The 15,774-nt window shown below is 47.0% G+C and overlaps 2 pseudogenes; one reads left to right on the forward strand and one right to left on the reverse strand.

Moving 5' to 3' along the window:
- The first annotated feature begins 4,045 nt into the window (after nucleotides 1–4,045).
- Nucleotides 4,046–15,774, forward strand: part of LOC129040195 (beta-glucuronidase-like) — a 63,274-nt pseudogene continuing 51,545 nt past the window's right edge.
- LOC129041498 (NADH-ubiquinone oxidoreductase chain 5-like) lies at nucleotides 11,906–15,718 on the reverse strand (annotated as a pseudogene).

Raw genomic sequence — 15,774 nt, forward strand, 5'->3', positions numbered from 1 at the left:
GCCAGTGAAGCTTCAACGGAGGCGACAGAATGACCAATAAAGGGAAGTGACAGCAAAACTCTCCTGGGACCTCAAAGGCTGGCCCTGTTTGCCAAGAAAATCTCTCATAAAAGGGGTGAGACTTAATGCCAAAAAGAAAAGGAGAGAAACGGCCGGAGGGTTCTCTGCCAAGAGAATGTTGAAGAATTTAATTCCAGATGAAATGTGCTCTTGTTTGTGTACAATTAATTTTCTCCCCAAATGAAAGGTTTTGTCTGTCACTCGAGTGTTTCAATAGCAACCACGTAATTAAGGTAGCATGTGTCTCTTCAGTTTGGGAAGCGACTGTTTGTGTTCACATGTTGGGGAAGCACACATTGCTTGGACTGGTTCCTGGGTCTAAGAAGGTAAAAAACAAAACAAAACAAAACACACAAAGAATGGAAGAAAACATCTCCAAATAGAGACTTGGCTCCCGTGGGGATGATGTCATCTGGAAAATGTGAGCAGGACCTTCCCTGAGAACCAAGAGGCCTGAGCTTCCTGGGATGGGAGGCTGTGAGGAGGAGAACTTAGACAGTTTCCAGAAATTCTAAAAACGGAGTCATGAATTCAAATGCCCGCGGGGGCCAGGTAGGAGGTGTATGTCCTGGAAGGGGTTGGCTGTAGTTTTTCAATACAAGTGTGTTTTGTTTGCATAGCAATACACAGGTGTGAAAACTTTAGTTCCACAAAGGAGTATGCACTCTCATTTGTGTTGAAATTTATGGATCTCTTAATTTAACTTTCGTGGGTTTTTTTTCCTTTTAATAAAGAGATGGTGTATTACTTTTCTACTGCTGTGTAACAAATTGCCACAAACTTAGGGGTTTAACAGAGCAACCATGTCTTATCTCACAGGTTTTCCAACATGATGTGGCTGGATTCTCCTCTGACGGTCTGACCAGGCTAACATCAGGGTATCTGCCAGGCTGTGGTTCTTATTTGGGACTTGCCGGGTGCAGTGGCTCACATCTGTAATCCCAGCACTTTGGGAGGCTGAGGTGGGAGGATCACCTGAGGTCAGGGGTTTGAGATCAGCCTGGCCAACATGGTGAAATCCCATCTCTACTAAAAATACAAAAATTAGCCAGGCGTGGTGGTGTGTGCCTGTAGTCCCAGCTACTCGGGAGACTGAGGTGGGAGAATCGCTTGAATTTGGGAGGCAGAGGTTGCAGTGAGCCAAGATCACACCACCACACTCCAGCCCGGGCGACAGAGTGAGACTCCCTCTCAAAAAAAAAAAAACAAAAGTACATTGTGTTACCCTAAAACTATCTCTTTCACCCCATGTTGCCCATGGAGCAGTGGTGGAGGGCTCTGTCCTGGCTCAGCCCAGTGTCCTAAGTCTACATTGGGCTGCTCCCAGCCCTTGGAAGTAGATTAACTAGGCTGAATGGAGGAGGAAACCGGGCCACAGCGAGATATGCATGTCAATGAGTCAGCAGAAAAGGAAGACTCCCCCCAGTTAAAGAGAAAAATGAGGCTAGCCAGGTGTGGTTGCTCATGCCTGTAATCCCAGAACTTTGAGAGGCTGAGACAGGTGGATCACCTGAGGTCAGGAGTTCAAGACCAGCCTGGCCAACATGGAGAAACCCCGTCTCTACTGAAAATACAAAATTAGCTGGTTGTGGTTGTGCACACCTGTGATCCCAGCTACTCAGGAGGCCAAGGCAGGAGAATTGCTTGAACCCAGGAGGCAGAGGTTGCAGTGAGCCGAGATTGCATTATTACACTCCAGCCCGGGCAATGAGCAAACCTCCGTCTCAAAAAATAAATCAATAAAAATTTTAAAAATAGAGAAAATGAGGCGAGTGGGAATACTTTTGCTGAAACATATGCAAGGAAGTCTTGTTGAATGATTGCTGAGCAGGGATGTTAATAAAGAGCTTCTGGAAGTGTGGGGTGAGGACACCTCACTGTCACGTGGTCACCATTAGCCACTGCACCTGGCCTGGACTTTTTAAGCGCATAATTGGATAAGCAGGCATTGCCAGAGGGGAGTATCTAGAGAGGTTAGGAGTAAAGCATTCAGAGAGGAGGGAAGGAAGAAAAACAAAGAGGGTGATTTAAATAACTGAGGTCCCTGGTTACAAACTCCCCACTGTCAATTTCATTCTGTCTCTACGGAAAACAGACAACTGATTCATTCTGGCTACTTCCTATTGAATAGGGGCATAGTCAGGGGGCCGCGGAACGAACCTATCCACCCGGAATTGAAAGTACTCGAGAGTCCCTGGACTTAGAGAAGAGATCCGCTGGAGCATCATGGGGAGTGTGTTACAGCAATACAGTCCACAGCAGAAGAATAATCCTATCCCTGTAATCATGAGCAACTTTTCCCACCAGGAGGCCTGATACAAATCATGAGGAGAGCCATTGATTTAAAGACATTGTGGGATCAGACATAGCACTGGACTGGTTTGCTTGTGCATGTCTTGTAGGGCTGAGGATGTTTCCAGAGTTATCCTGGAAGTACACACAGCAGTCGATCTTTTTTTTTTTTTTGAGACAGAGTCTCATTCTGTGGCCCAGGCAGTAGTGTATGGCTGTGATCTCGGCTCACTGCAACCTCTGCCTCCTGGGTTCAAGCAATTCTCGTACCCCAGCCTCTCGAATAGCTGGGATTAGAGGTGTGCACCACCACGCCTGGCTAAATTTTTTTTAATGTTTAGTAGAGATGGGGTTTCACCAGGTTGGCCGGACTGGTCTCGAATGCCTGGCCTCAGGTGATCCACCTGCCTCAGCCTCTCAAAGTGGTGGGATTACAGGCGTGAAACATCATGCCCATCCAGCATTCAATCTTAATTATTAAATGGATTAATAATTAAATTCTGCACTATCAATTGTACCCCGCAGCCTCTATGGTGATCTGACAGCAGAATGGTTAAACGTATTTAACAGGTTACAGGAGGAGCTGTGAATAATCACGAAGGAGGTCCTGACAAATGTGCATTGAACAAATAAATATGAATGTAATATAAGACCAGTGTTCATTTTGGGATGCAGATTTAACATTTAAATGTACAGGCTTGAGCCACTGTGCCAGGCCTGCTTTTTAATAAACTTTTACTCCTGTTCTGCAACTTGCCTCCTTCTGGCTTTATGCCTTATGACCCTCAGTCGAATTCTTTCTTCTGAGGAGGCAAGAATTGAAGTTGTTGCAGATGTGTACAGATTCATCACCAGGAACTCGGATACCTACCACCGGCAACAGGTGGAGGATGCTAGGTGAAAATGTTATGTAAGCTGCATGCTTTTTACAAATAGTAATGGTTTTCATGTCCAGCCACATCCACTGCACCTTTCCTGTATGAAAGTCCCGTCAATAAACCTTTGCTGTCTCCAGATCTCTTCTTCTACCTCTTCCACATGGTGCCTTCCCTACTGGTGTAAAGTGGGGTCCCGCAGGGCACCCTCTCCCTGCATTTTTTTTTTTTTTTTTTTGAGACAGAGTCTCACTCTGTCGCCCAGGCCGGAGTGCAGTGGCACGATCTTGGCTCACTGCAAGCTTCGCCTCCCGGCTTCAAGCGATTCTCCAGCCTCAACCTCCCTAGTAGCTGGGATTACAGGCGCCCATCATCACGCCCGGCTAATTTTTCTTTTTTTTTGGTATTTTTAATACAGACGGTGCTTCGACATGTTGGCCAGGCGGGTCTCCAAATCCTGGCCTCAAGTGATCCCCTTCCCTCGGGTTCCCAAAGTGCTGGGATTACAGGCATGAGCCACAGCGATGGAAGATTCCTGCTGGAGAAAGTGAGTGGAGGTGCTCCTTGAAGAAACGGGAATCCCACCAATCTCAGGGGTCCTCTCCTGGCCTGCGGCCCTGGATCGTCCAGCCTGGGCCGAGGAGGAGAGCAGAAGTCGCCCTTCTTGGCTGGGGCAGAGGGTGTGGGTCCCGTTTCCCCGGGGTTCCCAGCCATTGGCTCCACTGGGCAGCGCCCGGCCCCGCCCCGCCCAGCCCCTCAAGGTCTGGCACTCGCCCTCAACAAAGATGGCGCGGACGGCCTCAGGCGCAGCACGTGACATGTGCGTCACGCGACCCACCTGCAAGGCTCCTCCCGCGGTGCGCTTAGCCCCGCAGACGGCGGCCGAGCAGAGGAGCGGGAAGCGTGCTCTGGTCGTTGCCCTGGCGGCGCTCCGGCGCTGTTAAGGGGCTGCGCGCTGGCTGCAGGGCAGGATGCTGTACCCCCGGGAGAGCCCGTCGCGGGAGCTCAAGAAGCTGGACGGCCTCTGAAGCTTCAGCGCCCACTGCTCCGACAACCGGCGCCTGGGCTTCTAGGAGCAGTGTTACCGTCGTCCGCTGCAAGAGGTGCGTGCTCGGGGCAGGGCCGGCAGGCGCACGGAAGCCCGGCGGCGGGAGTGGGAGTAGGGGAGCACGGGCACCCCCTCAGGCTCCTTCACCTGAGCGCCTTGAGACTGGGAGCCCAACTGGGAGGAGGTTAAAGGTCAGCGGGCTTGGGGACGCGGGGTTGGAGGACAGGGGGACCAGGGGGAACCAGAAGGGCCGAGGCAGAGGATGCAGGAGAAGGAGGAAGCACTCCTGCCGAGCCCCCTCCCGAGGCGAAGGCTGAGCCCTAGCAGTGTCCTATTTTTTATGTTTATTTTTAATTTTTAAAATTGTTTGAGACTGAGTTTGGCCCTGTCGCCCAGGCGGGAGCGCAGTGTTGCAATCCTAATTTCTGACCTCAAGCGATCCTCCCACCCCAGCTTTGCAAGTTAGCTGGGGCCACCACGCCTGGCTAATTAAAAAAAAAATTTTGACCAGGCTCGGTGGCGAACGCCTGTAATCCCAGCACTTTGGATGGCCGAGATGGGCAAATCACCTGAGGTCAGGAGTTCGAGACCAGTCTGGTCAACATGGTGAAACCCTGTCTCTGCTAAAAATATAAAAACTACTTGGATGTGGTGGTGCATGCGTGTAATCCCAGCGACTTGGGAGGCTGAGGCAGGAGAATTGCTTGAACCCAGAAGGCAGAGGTTGCAGTGAGCCGAGATCACGCCACTGCACTCCAACGTGGGTGACAGAGTGAGACTCCATCTCAAACAACAACAACAACAAAAAACAACTTACTTTTTTTAAGATATAGGGTCTCACTATGTTGCCCAGGCTGGTCTCGAACTCCTGGTCTCAAGCCATCCTCCCACGTTGACCTCCCAAAGTGCTGATTATAGACATGACCCACCCAGACACTCATCTGGCCAGAGCAGCAGGCGCTGCGCAGAGCTGGGCCCAGGGATGGGGAGGAGGGGACAGTTTAGACGTCATGAGGTCAGCTCTGCCTAGGCAGGAAGTTCCCTTGGTTTTCAAGTTCAGATAGAGGACAGAACGTGACAGGCCAGGGACGCCACCCCTGTTCCCCTCCTGACTTGGATGTGGTTAGCAGAGAAGTGGGACCAGGTGAGATCTGAGCCGCTTTTGCCTGATCTACATCCTCTTTTTCTGACTTTGAGGCATTCAGTACAGGAGGAAGAGAGAAGAGGACTGGGTGCCTGTGTGTGCCCCACTCACAGTGTCCTAAGCAAAGCTCCCCCATCCCCCCCAACCAGCCTTCCTCCCTGTGCCAGGCAGTGGGTCATCTGTCTCTTAGTTATGGGTCTGAACCTTCTTGCCTCGGGCTGGGATGTGGCCCTGGGCTCGCTCCTGTCTCGGGAGATATTGGGCCCCATCCACTCTGAGGAGGAACTCCTGGCCCCACTGGCCCAGGTGCACAAACCGCTCTGGCAGTTGACCTGTCATCAGCGAGTAATCTGTCCGTTCTGTCAAGAGTCCCCGCTATGTGTCAGGGCTTGCGCTAGGCCTGGGGACACAGCTGTGCAGCACACTGGTCCCAGATCCCTTTGGGGTCCTAGGAGCTGAGCCCGGCCCTTCTCTCCACAGTCAGGCCCCACCCTGAACATGCCGGTTCCTTCCACCTTCAACGACATTGGCCAGGACTGGTGGCTGTGGCATTTTGTTGGCCAGATGTGGTACGAATGGGAAGTGACCCTGCCAGAGCGACGGACCCAGGACCTGCACACAAGAGTGGTGCTGAGGATTGGCAGTGCTCACTCCTATGCTGTCGTGGTCAGTGTGGCCAGGAGGAGGCAGGGTAGGTGGGTGGGCATGGCTGCTGAACAGCATGGGACCCCCAACTGCCACCCACAGCCTATCTTCTGGGGTGGGACAATGGGGTGCCCTGCCTTGTCCTGGGGGCTGTGCCCTGTGTAGGGGGATAGGTGGCCTGCTCTACCCCATTGGGATGTCATTCTTCCCGTCTGGCTGGCAGGCCCCTGAGCCCCATGCTGCAGGTTATGTGAGGGAGTGCCTGGTAGCAGGATCCCTTCTCGTGCCCTGACCTGACGCCCCTTCCCCATATCTCCTGTGTCTGCAGTGGGTGAATGGGATCGAAGCGCTGGAGGGTAAGAGGGGCTGTCTCCCCTTCCAGGTCGACATCAGCAGCCTGGTCCTGGTGGGGCCTCTGCCCTCCCACCTCCGCATCACTGTCGCCACCAACAACACACTCACTCCCTCCACCCTGCCACCAGGGACCAATCATGATATGACCGACACTTTATGTGGGTACCATCCTGCCTCCACCGCACGCACGCACGCACCTTCCTGCCCAACCTTGTAGTCTTCTTGCTAGGGTCAGGGTGGCCTTCGCAGAGTGGAGGCCCTGGATCTGGGGAGGCGGGGGAGGCCTGTGAACTGAGGTAAGGGACCCAGGGCAAGGGCCCAGCGAACCATAGTCCTCCCACCCTAGGTATCTCAAGGGTTACTTTGTCCGGAACACAGATTTTGACTTCTTCAACTATGCAGGACTGCAGCGGTCTGTGCTTCTGTACACAACACCCACCACCTACATCGATGACATCACCATCACCACCAGCATGGAGCATGACAGTGGTGAGGGTTTCTGGTAGGACCCTCCCTCAGTGGGGCCAGGGTGACTCTGTTTGTTCCCTGTTTGGAAAGTTCTCCCAGGAAAAAGGTGCTGCCAGCATCTCTAAACCCTCACAGGTTCCCATCCCCCTAGGAAGCTAAAATCCAGCTTGTCTGAGCGGGCACCGGCTCCTGAAATCACCCATGTGGTTGACCTGGCTTGGAGAAGAGCGGTCTGGCCTAAGGTCACACAGCTCAGGGTGGCTGTCCTTTCCCTTCCCCACGGTGCTGCTCTCACTCCAGCTCCCCCTGCTACACATCATGCTCAAGGAACAGGCCGCTTCAGGGAGCCGGGCATGGTGGCTCACTCCTGTCGACCCAGCTCTTTGCAAGGAGGCCCTGGTAGGAGGATCACTTGAGGCCAGAAGTTCAAGACCAGCCTGGGTAATATAGTGAGACCATCACCACAAAAAATTAAAAAATTAGCCAGGCATGGTGATATGTGCCGGTAGTCCCAGCTGCTGAGGCAGGAGAATCACTTGAGCCTGGGAGGTCAAGGGTGCAGTGAGCTATGACGGCACCACTGCACTTCGGTCTCGGCAACAGAGGGAGACCCTGTCTTGTTTTGTTTTGTTTTGTTTTGTTTTGTTTTGTGATAGAGTCTCGTTCTGTTGACCAGGCTAGAGGGCAGTGGTGTGATCTCAGCTCACTGCAACCTCTGCCTCATCGGTTCAAGTGATTCTCCTGCCTCAGCCTCCCGAGTAGCTGGGATAACAGGCACCCACCACCACGCCCAGCTAATTTTTGTATGTTTTTAGTAGAGATGGGATTTCACCATGTTGGCCTGGCTGGTCTTGAACTCCTGACCTCAGGTGATCCACCCACCTCAGCCTCACAAAGTGTAAGGATTACAGGCGTGACCCACCGTTCCCGGCTGGGATACCCTGTCTTTAAGAAAAAAAAAAAATTAAGTTTTTTTACTTTTTAAAAATATCTTTTTCTGAAATGAGGCCTTGCACTGTCGCCCAGACTGGAGTGCAGTGGCGAGATTATTGACAGCTGTTGTGGGACCACTGTACTAAGTTTAAAAGAATTTAGGCTGGGTGTTGTAGCTAATGCCTGTCATCCCAGCACCTTGGGAGGCCAAGGTTGGCAGATCACTTGAGCTCAAAAGTTCAAGACCCGCCTGGGTAACATAGTGAGACTGTGTCTCAAAATAAATAAATTAATTAAATTAAATGAAAAATAAATAAGAATTTAAACAAGAATCACAAGGCAAAGACAATGCAGCATAGAGCAATTGCAAAGGAAAAGTATTTTGGAAGTTAAGTGCAGAATAGCCAGGGCACAGTGGCTCATGCCTGTAATCCCAGCACATTCAGAGGCCGAGGCAGGTGGATCACTTGAGCTCAGGAGTTCAGACCAGCCTGGCCAACATTAGCTGGGTGTGGTGGCATGTGCCTGTAATACTGGCTACTCAGGAGGTTGAGATGGGAGAATTGCTTGAACCCGGGAGGTGGAGGTTGCAGTGAGCTGAGATTGCAACACTGCACTCCAGTCTGGGTGACAGAGCGACACCCCGTCTCAAAAAAAATAGTGAAGTGCAAAATACACGGTTCACCCTGAGAGAGAGAATTCAGGGCAGGCTGCTCAAAAGGATGAGACAGCGCTGATTATTACAAGGGAAACTCCCTTTAAGTAGCTGGGAAGAGGTGTTACTCTAAGCACATTCTGGGTCGTCCTCTTGGTGCACATGGGCAGTAGCTGTACTTGCTTGTTCACAGGTCGCATGTCTCAGTGCCGTGGTTGGTGCATCCAAAGGACACGGTCACTTTCTTGACTGCTTACCCTGCCTCAAGATCGTAGCTCACTGCAGCCCCGAACTCCTGGCTCAAGCAATCCTCCCACTTCAGCCTCCCAAGTAGCTGGGGCTGCAGGGGCTGCTGGGGCTGCAGGCATGCACCAACATGCCTGGCTAATTTTTTTGTATTTTTAAGGAAGAAGTGGTTTCCCTATGTTACCCAGGCTGGTCTTAAACTCCTGGGCTCAAGCAGTCCTTCCACCTCAGCCTTCCTAAGTGTTGGGATTACAGGTGTGACCACTGTGCCTGGCCAAAAAAATCTTTTTTTAAATTTAAAAAGAGCGCCAGACACGGTGGCTCATGCCTGTAATGCCAGCACTTTTGGAGGCCGAGTTGGGTGGATCACCTGAGGAGTAGGTGTGACTTCTACAATTGGTTTGGTGGAAATCAAATCCAAGTACTACTACAGCCGATGGACAGGGGACCAGGCCTTCTGTGATGGTGAGTGATAGCATCCCCAAAAGTTAAAAATACCAAATGCTTACCTAAGCGAGCCTGGGCAATGGCGGGCGCCCCTCCCCCAGCCTCGCTGCCGACTTGCTGTTTGATCTCAGACTGCTGTGCTAGCAATCAGTGAGACTCCGTGGGCGTAGGACCCTCTGAGCCAGGTGCGGGCTATACTCTCCTGGGGCACCGCTTCCTAAGCCCGTCGGAAAAGCACAGTATTCGGGTGGGAGTGGCCCGATTTTCCAGGTGCTGTCTGTCACCCCTGGAAAGGGAACTCCCTGACCCCTTGCGCTTCCCGAGTGAGGCAATGCCTCGCCCCTGCTTCGGCTGGCGCACGGTGCACTCGCCCACTGACCTGCGCCCACTGTCTGGCACTCCCTAGTGAGATGAACACGGTACCTCAGATGGAAATGCAGAAATCACCCGTCTTCTGCGTCGCTCGCGCTGGGAGCTGTAGACCGGAGCTGTTCCTATTAGGAAGAATCAATATCATGAAAATGGCCATCCTTCCCAAGGTAATTTACAGATTCAATGCCATCCCCATCAAGCTACCAATGACTTTCTTCACAGAATTGGAAAAAACTACTTTAAAGTTCATATGGAACCAAAAAAGAGCCCGCATCGCCAAGTCAATCCTAAGCCAAAAGAACAAAGCTGGAGGCATCACACTACCTGACTTCAAACTATACTACAAGGCTACAGTAACCAAAACAGCATGGTACTGGTACCAAAACAGAGATATAGATCAATGGAACAGAACAGAGCCGTCAGAAATAACGCCACATATCTACAAGTATCTGATCTTTGACAAACCTGACAAAAACAAGAAATGGGGAAAGCATTCCCTATTTAATAAATGGTGCTGGGAAAACTGGCTAGCCATATGTAGAAAGCTGAAACTGGATCCCTTCCTTACACCTTATACAAAAATCAATTCAAGATGGATTAAAGACTTAAATGTTAGACCTGAAACCATAAAAACCCTAGAAGAAAACCTGAAATTACCATTCAGGACATAGGCATGGGCAAGGACTTCATGTCTAAAACACCAAAAGCAATGGCAACAAAAGCCAAAATTGACAAATGGGATCTAATTAAACTAAAGAGCTTCTGCACAGCAAAAGAAACTACCATCAGAGTGAACAGGCAACCTACAAAATGGGAGAAAATTTTTGCAACCTACTCATCTGACAAAGGGCTAATATCCAGAATCTACAATGAACTCAAACAAATTTACAAGAAAAAAACAAACAACCCCATCAAAAAGTGGGCGAAGGACATGAACAGACACTTCTCAAAAGAAGACATTTATGCAGCCAAAAAACACATGAAAAAATGCTCACCATCACTGGCCATCAGAGAAATGCAAATCAAAACCACAATGAGATACCATCTCACACCAGTTAGAATGGCAATCATTAAAAAGTCAGGAAACAACAGGTGCTGGAGAGGATGTGGAGAAATAGGAACACTTTTACACTGTTGGTGGGATTGTAAACTAGTTCAACCCTTGTGGAAGTCAGTGTGGCGATTCCTCAGGGATCTAGAACTAGAAATTCCATTCGACCCAGCCATCCCATTACTGGGTATATACCCAAAGGACTATAAATCATGCTGCTATAAAGACACATGCACACGTATGTTTATTGCCGCATTATTCACAATAGCAAAGACTTGGAACCAACCCAAATGTCCAACAATGATAGACTGGATTAAGAAAATGTGGCACATATACACCATGGAATACTATGCAGCCATAAAAAAGGATGAGTTCATGTCCTTTGTAGGGACATGGATGAAATTGGAAATCATCATTCTCAGTAAACTATCGCAAGAACAAAAAACCAAACACCGCATATTCTCACTCATAGGTGGGAATTGAACAATGAGAACACATGGACACAGGAAGGGGAACATCACACTTCGGGGACTGTTGTGGGGTGGGGGGAGGGGGGAGGGATAGCATTGAGAGATATACCTAATGCTAGATGACGAGTTGGTGGGTGCAGCGCACTAGCATGGCACATGTATACATATGTAACTTACCTGCACATTGCGCACATGTACCATAAAACCTAAAGTATAATAATAATAATAATAATAATAAAAAAAAGATAAAAAAAAAAAAAAAAAAAAAGAAAAAAAAAAAAAAAATACCAAATGCGTGACAGTTCTCCCTTGACTGGTTAATAGGGTGATAGTCACTAGTCCATCGAGATGTCTTATTTAAGGGGAACATGTGGGCAATCTTAGTTTTATGGCCCCGAGGTAAGAACCAGATGCCAGGTATAGTTTCAGTATAGTCACTCCCATGTATTATGGGCCTGGAGCGAGGAGGGTAACACACCCGAGCCGGATGATGATTTCTCGGAGGTTGGTAGATTAAGAGACCAAAATTTGGTAGGAGATATCCATGTTGGGAGGGTGGTTTTGACTGAAATGTGCTATGTCCAATGAACCAATGAATGTACTATGTAATATTAGGGATTTTGAGTACTGGTCGATATCCATGTGGAACTAGTTCTATATGTAAGTGTAGTATTATGTACGATAGTTAAGAAATTGCTAATACTTATATTCATGTGGAGCAAGCTTGTAATGTCATATAATCTGAGACTATACTGTGTACAATCAGGCATTGATAGTGCTGTATATTCATGGAGACTAGCAATAATGCACAAAGTACATAAAAGTATTAATGTATTAGTGTTGATGGTCAGCACTTACATAGTAGTTAAAATGCGTGCCAAAAAGAATACAGAGAATAGTTTAATTAGAATCTCGGCTTTGGGTGTTGATGGTGAAGTGGGAATGCTTTTTCTCTGAGTTGCCCTGGGGAGGGGACTCTCCATTTCTACTTTACAAGACTGATGTATTGGATTATACTACAAGGGCAGTTTCATTTAAGTAGTTCATTTTCGATTAGGGCGGTGAGTGGTATGAGGGCAAGAATAATAGAGAAATGTATCATAGATGCTATCTGTCCGATGGTAATAAAAGGCTGTTCAACTGGCTGTCCTCTGATTCATGTGAGTGTGAATAGGTCGGTGACTAAGATTCAGAACAGGTACTGACTTAATGGGTGGAATATGATGCTTTGTTGTTTGGATGTGTGGAGTGCAGGAATAACTGCTAGAATGAGAATGGATAATAGAAGGGCCAGTACGCCTCCTAGTTTATTGGGGATGGATTATAAGATTGCATATGCAAATAAAAAGTATCACTGTGGTTTAGTGTGGGGCAGGGTATTTAGGGGGTTGACTAAGGTGTAATGATCTGGGTCACCCAGGAGGTCAGGCGAAAACAGTACTAGAATTATTAAAAGGAGGAGGAGAAAAATTAAACCTAGAATATCTTTGGTTGTGTAGTAAGGGTGGAAGGTGATTTTGTCAGAATGTGATGAAATTCCTGAAGGATTATTAGACCCTGTTTCATGTAGGAATAAAAGGTGGAGAAGTGTTAGCGCTATGATGATGAAAGGTAAGATGAAGTGGAAGGTGAAGAATCGTGTAAGAGTGGCTTTGTCAACTGAAAATCCACCTTAGATTCATTGGACAGGGTCAGTTCCAATATATGGGATGGCTGATAGTAGGTTTGTGATTACTGCAGCGCCTCATGGAAGAACAATGGATTCATTGGCCTCATGGAAGAACATAGCCTATAAATGCTGTTGCTGTGGTTGTGAGTAGAAGGATAATGCCACTATGTCAGATTTCTAAATATATGAATGACCCATAATATAAGCCTCCGCCGATGTGTAGGAAGAGTCAGATGAAGAGTGCTGAAGAGCCGTTAGTGTGAAAATAGCGGACTCTTCAGCTGTAGTCCACATCTCGGTTAATATGGGCGACTGAAGAGAAAGCAAATGAGGTATCTGGTGTGTAGTGTATGGCCAGAAAGAACCCTGTGATGATCTGGAGGATTAAGCAGGTACCAAGAAGTGAGCCAAAGTTTCATCATATAGAGATATTAGATGGTGTGGGGAGATCAATGAATGAGTAATTAATGATTTGTATTAGTGGGTTTGTTTTACATATAATGGTCATTAGTGTTCTTATAGTTGAAGTACAGTGATGGTTTTTCATATCATTAGTCATGGCTATAACCCATGTGGGAATAATGACATATGCTTTATTCTTATTAAGTGTTCTTTTGTTACAGGATTTGTAGGTTTTTCTTCTAAACCTTCTCCTATTTATGGGGGTTTAGGGTTAATTCTTAGTGGTGCTGTAGGTTGTGTTGTGTTGAATTATGGTGGGGCTTTTATGGGATTAATAGTCTTTTTTATTTATTTGGGGAGGATGATGGTTGTTTTTGGATATACTGCAGTGATGGCTATTGAGGAATACCCTGAGGCATGAGGATCAAGTATTGAGGTTTTAGGAACTTTATTACTGGGGATACCAATAGAGGTGGTGTTACTTTGATGAATGGTGAGTATGATGGGGTGGTAATCATAGTTAATTTTATTAGTGTGGGAAGTTGAATAATTTTTGAGGGTGAGGGGCCAAGGTTGATTTGTGAGGATTCCGTGGGTGCTGGTGCTTTATATAATTGTGGGTGTTGACTGGTGGTGGTTGCTAGTTGAACATTGTTTGTTTGTATTTATGTTGCAGTTGAAATTACCTGGGGGTAATAGAGTAGACAATTAAGAGTAAAGTTAAAAAGGGTGGAATAAAAAAAGAAGAAATAACATTTAATTAGGCCTTTTTGAGTAGTTATGGTAATGGAGGCTGTGATTTGGGTCTGTGAAATTGTCTTTGGTATGGACTTTTCTAGTCAAGTTAGATCTAGCAGAAGTGATGCCAGGTTTTGGCTTGTAGATAGGTTTGAGTGAGGGGTTGTACGATGAATTGTGATTGAGTAGAATCCTAATATATTGGAGAAGTTGAATGTTTGTAATGGATATGTTATCTTAAGATTATTAGTTATAAAACTAAGTTCCATTGCCAGTAAGAGTCCTAGGATGGTTACACCCAAGGCTGTAAGTTTTGGTTGTTTGGGGGGATGAAGTTAGGGATAATGCTATTGGTGATGAGAAACCCAAGGAAGATACGGCTGACTATAAAGCATTTAATTGGGTTTATTAGGGAAGGATTATTTTCATCAATGCTGATTAGGGTTGGGAAGTGAGGTTGTCCTATTAGAGCAAAGAAAATAATTTGGATACTATAGATCCTTGTTAGGGAGGTGGCAATAAGAGTACTAGAGAGGGCTGAGGCTTTGGTATATGATGTGTTTGCAGTTGTGATAATGAGATCTTTAGAATAAAAGCCTGTGAGGAAAGGCATAGCCGTAAGTGCTAGGCTGCCAATAATAAGAGAGGAGGAAGTAAGGGGTAAAGTCTTAAATAGTCCTCCTATTTTTCGGATATCTTGTTCATCGTTGAGGTTATGGGTGATGGATCCTGAACATATAAATAATATAGCTTTAAAAAAGGCGTGGGTGCAGATATGTAGGAATGCTAGGTGTGCTTGATTAATGCCAGTTGTGACTATTATAAGGCCTAGTTGACTTGAGGTGGATAATGCTATGATTTTGTTGATAACATTTTGTGTTAGAGCACAAATTGCTGTAAATAAGGTGGCAATAGCCCCTAAACACAGTGTAAGGATTTGGATTAATATACTATTTTCTATTAAAAGGTGGAAGTGGATAAGCAGGAAAACTCCTGCTACAACTATAGTGCTAGAGTGGAGTACGGCTGCGACTGGGATTGGGCCTTCCATGGTGGAAGGAAGTCGGGTGGAGGCCAAATTGAGCTGACTTTCCCGCTGCTGCTAAGAGAAGGCCAATTAATGGAAGAAGATCGGGGGAAGGATTTAGGATAAATGCTTGTTGAGGTTCTTATGTATTGCAGGATGAGAGGAATCATGCTATAGCTAAAATGAAGCCAATATCACCAATGCGGTTATATAGAATCGCTTGGAGGGCTGCTGTATTAACATCTGCTCGGCCATGTCATCAGCCAATCAGTAAAAAAAGACATAATTCCTATGCCTCCTCATCTGACAAGAAGTTGAAAAAGGTTGTTGGCGGTTCTAACTAGAATTAAGATCGTAGTGAGGAAAATAAATATTTGAAAAATTGATTAATGTTGAGATCTGATTTTATATACCATATTGAGAATTCTCTAATAGATCAGGTGACAAATAGTGCTACTGGGATAAATTTTATGGAGAAGTAGTCTAGTTTGAAGCTTAGTGAGAGATTAAGGTTTGGATTGTTATTCAATATCAGTTTGAGATGATGGCTTCTTGGTCTATATACACAAACATTGTGGGAATGAAGCTAATGGTGAAGGTGCATGCGGTAGATATTTTTACCTAATATGGATACGAGTTCTTGTGAGAGTTGATTAAGGTAGTAATGATTGTAAGGTTAAGGAGATTAAGTTTACAGTAATGGAAAAATACATGATTATTACTTGTATTTGGAGTTGCACCAATATTTTTGGTTCCTGAGACCAATGGATATCTCTTATCCTCTAAAACTTGAGAAAGCCATGTTGTTGGGCACGGGGGCATGAGTTAGCAGTTCTTGCATACTTTCTCAGTAAATAAGAAATTGCAGACTTCTGTTA

This window comes from Pongo pygmaeus, chromosome 6 (genome assembly GCF_028885625.2).
Source record: "Pongo pygmaeus isolate AG05252 chromosome 6, NHGRI_mPonPyg2-v2.0_pri, whole genome shotgun sequence".
NCBI classification, from domain to species: Eukaryota; Metazoa; Chordata; class Mammalia; order Primates; family Hominidae; genus Pongo; species Pongo pygmaeus.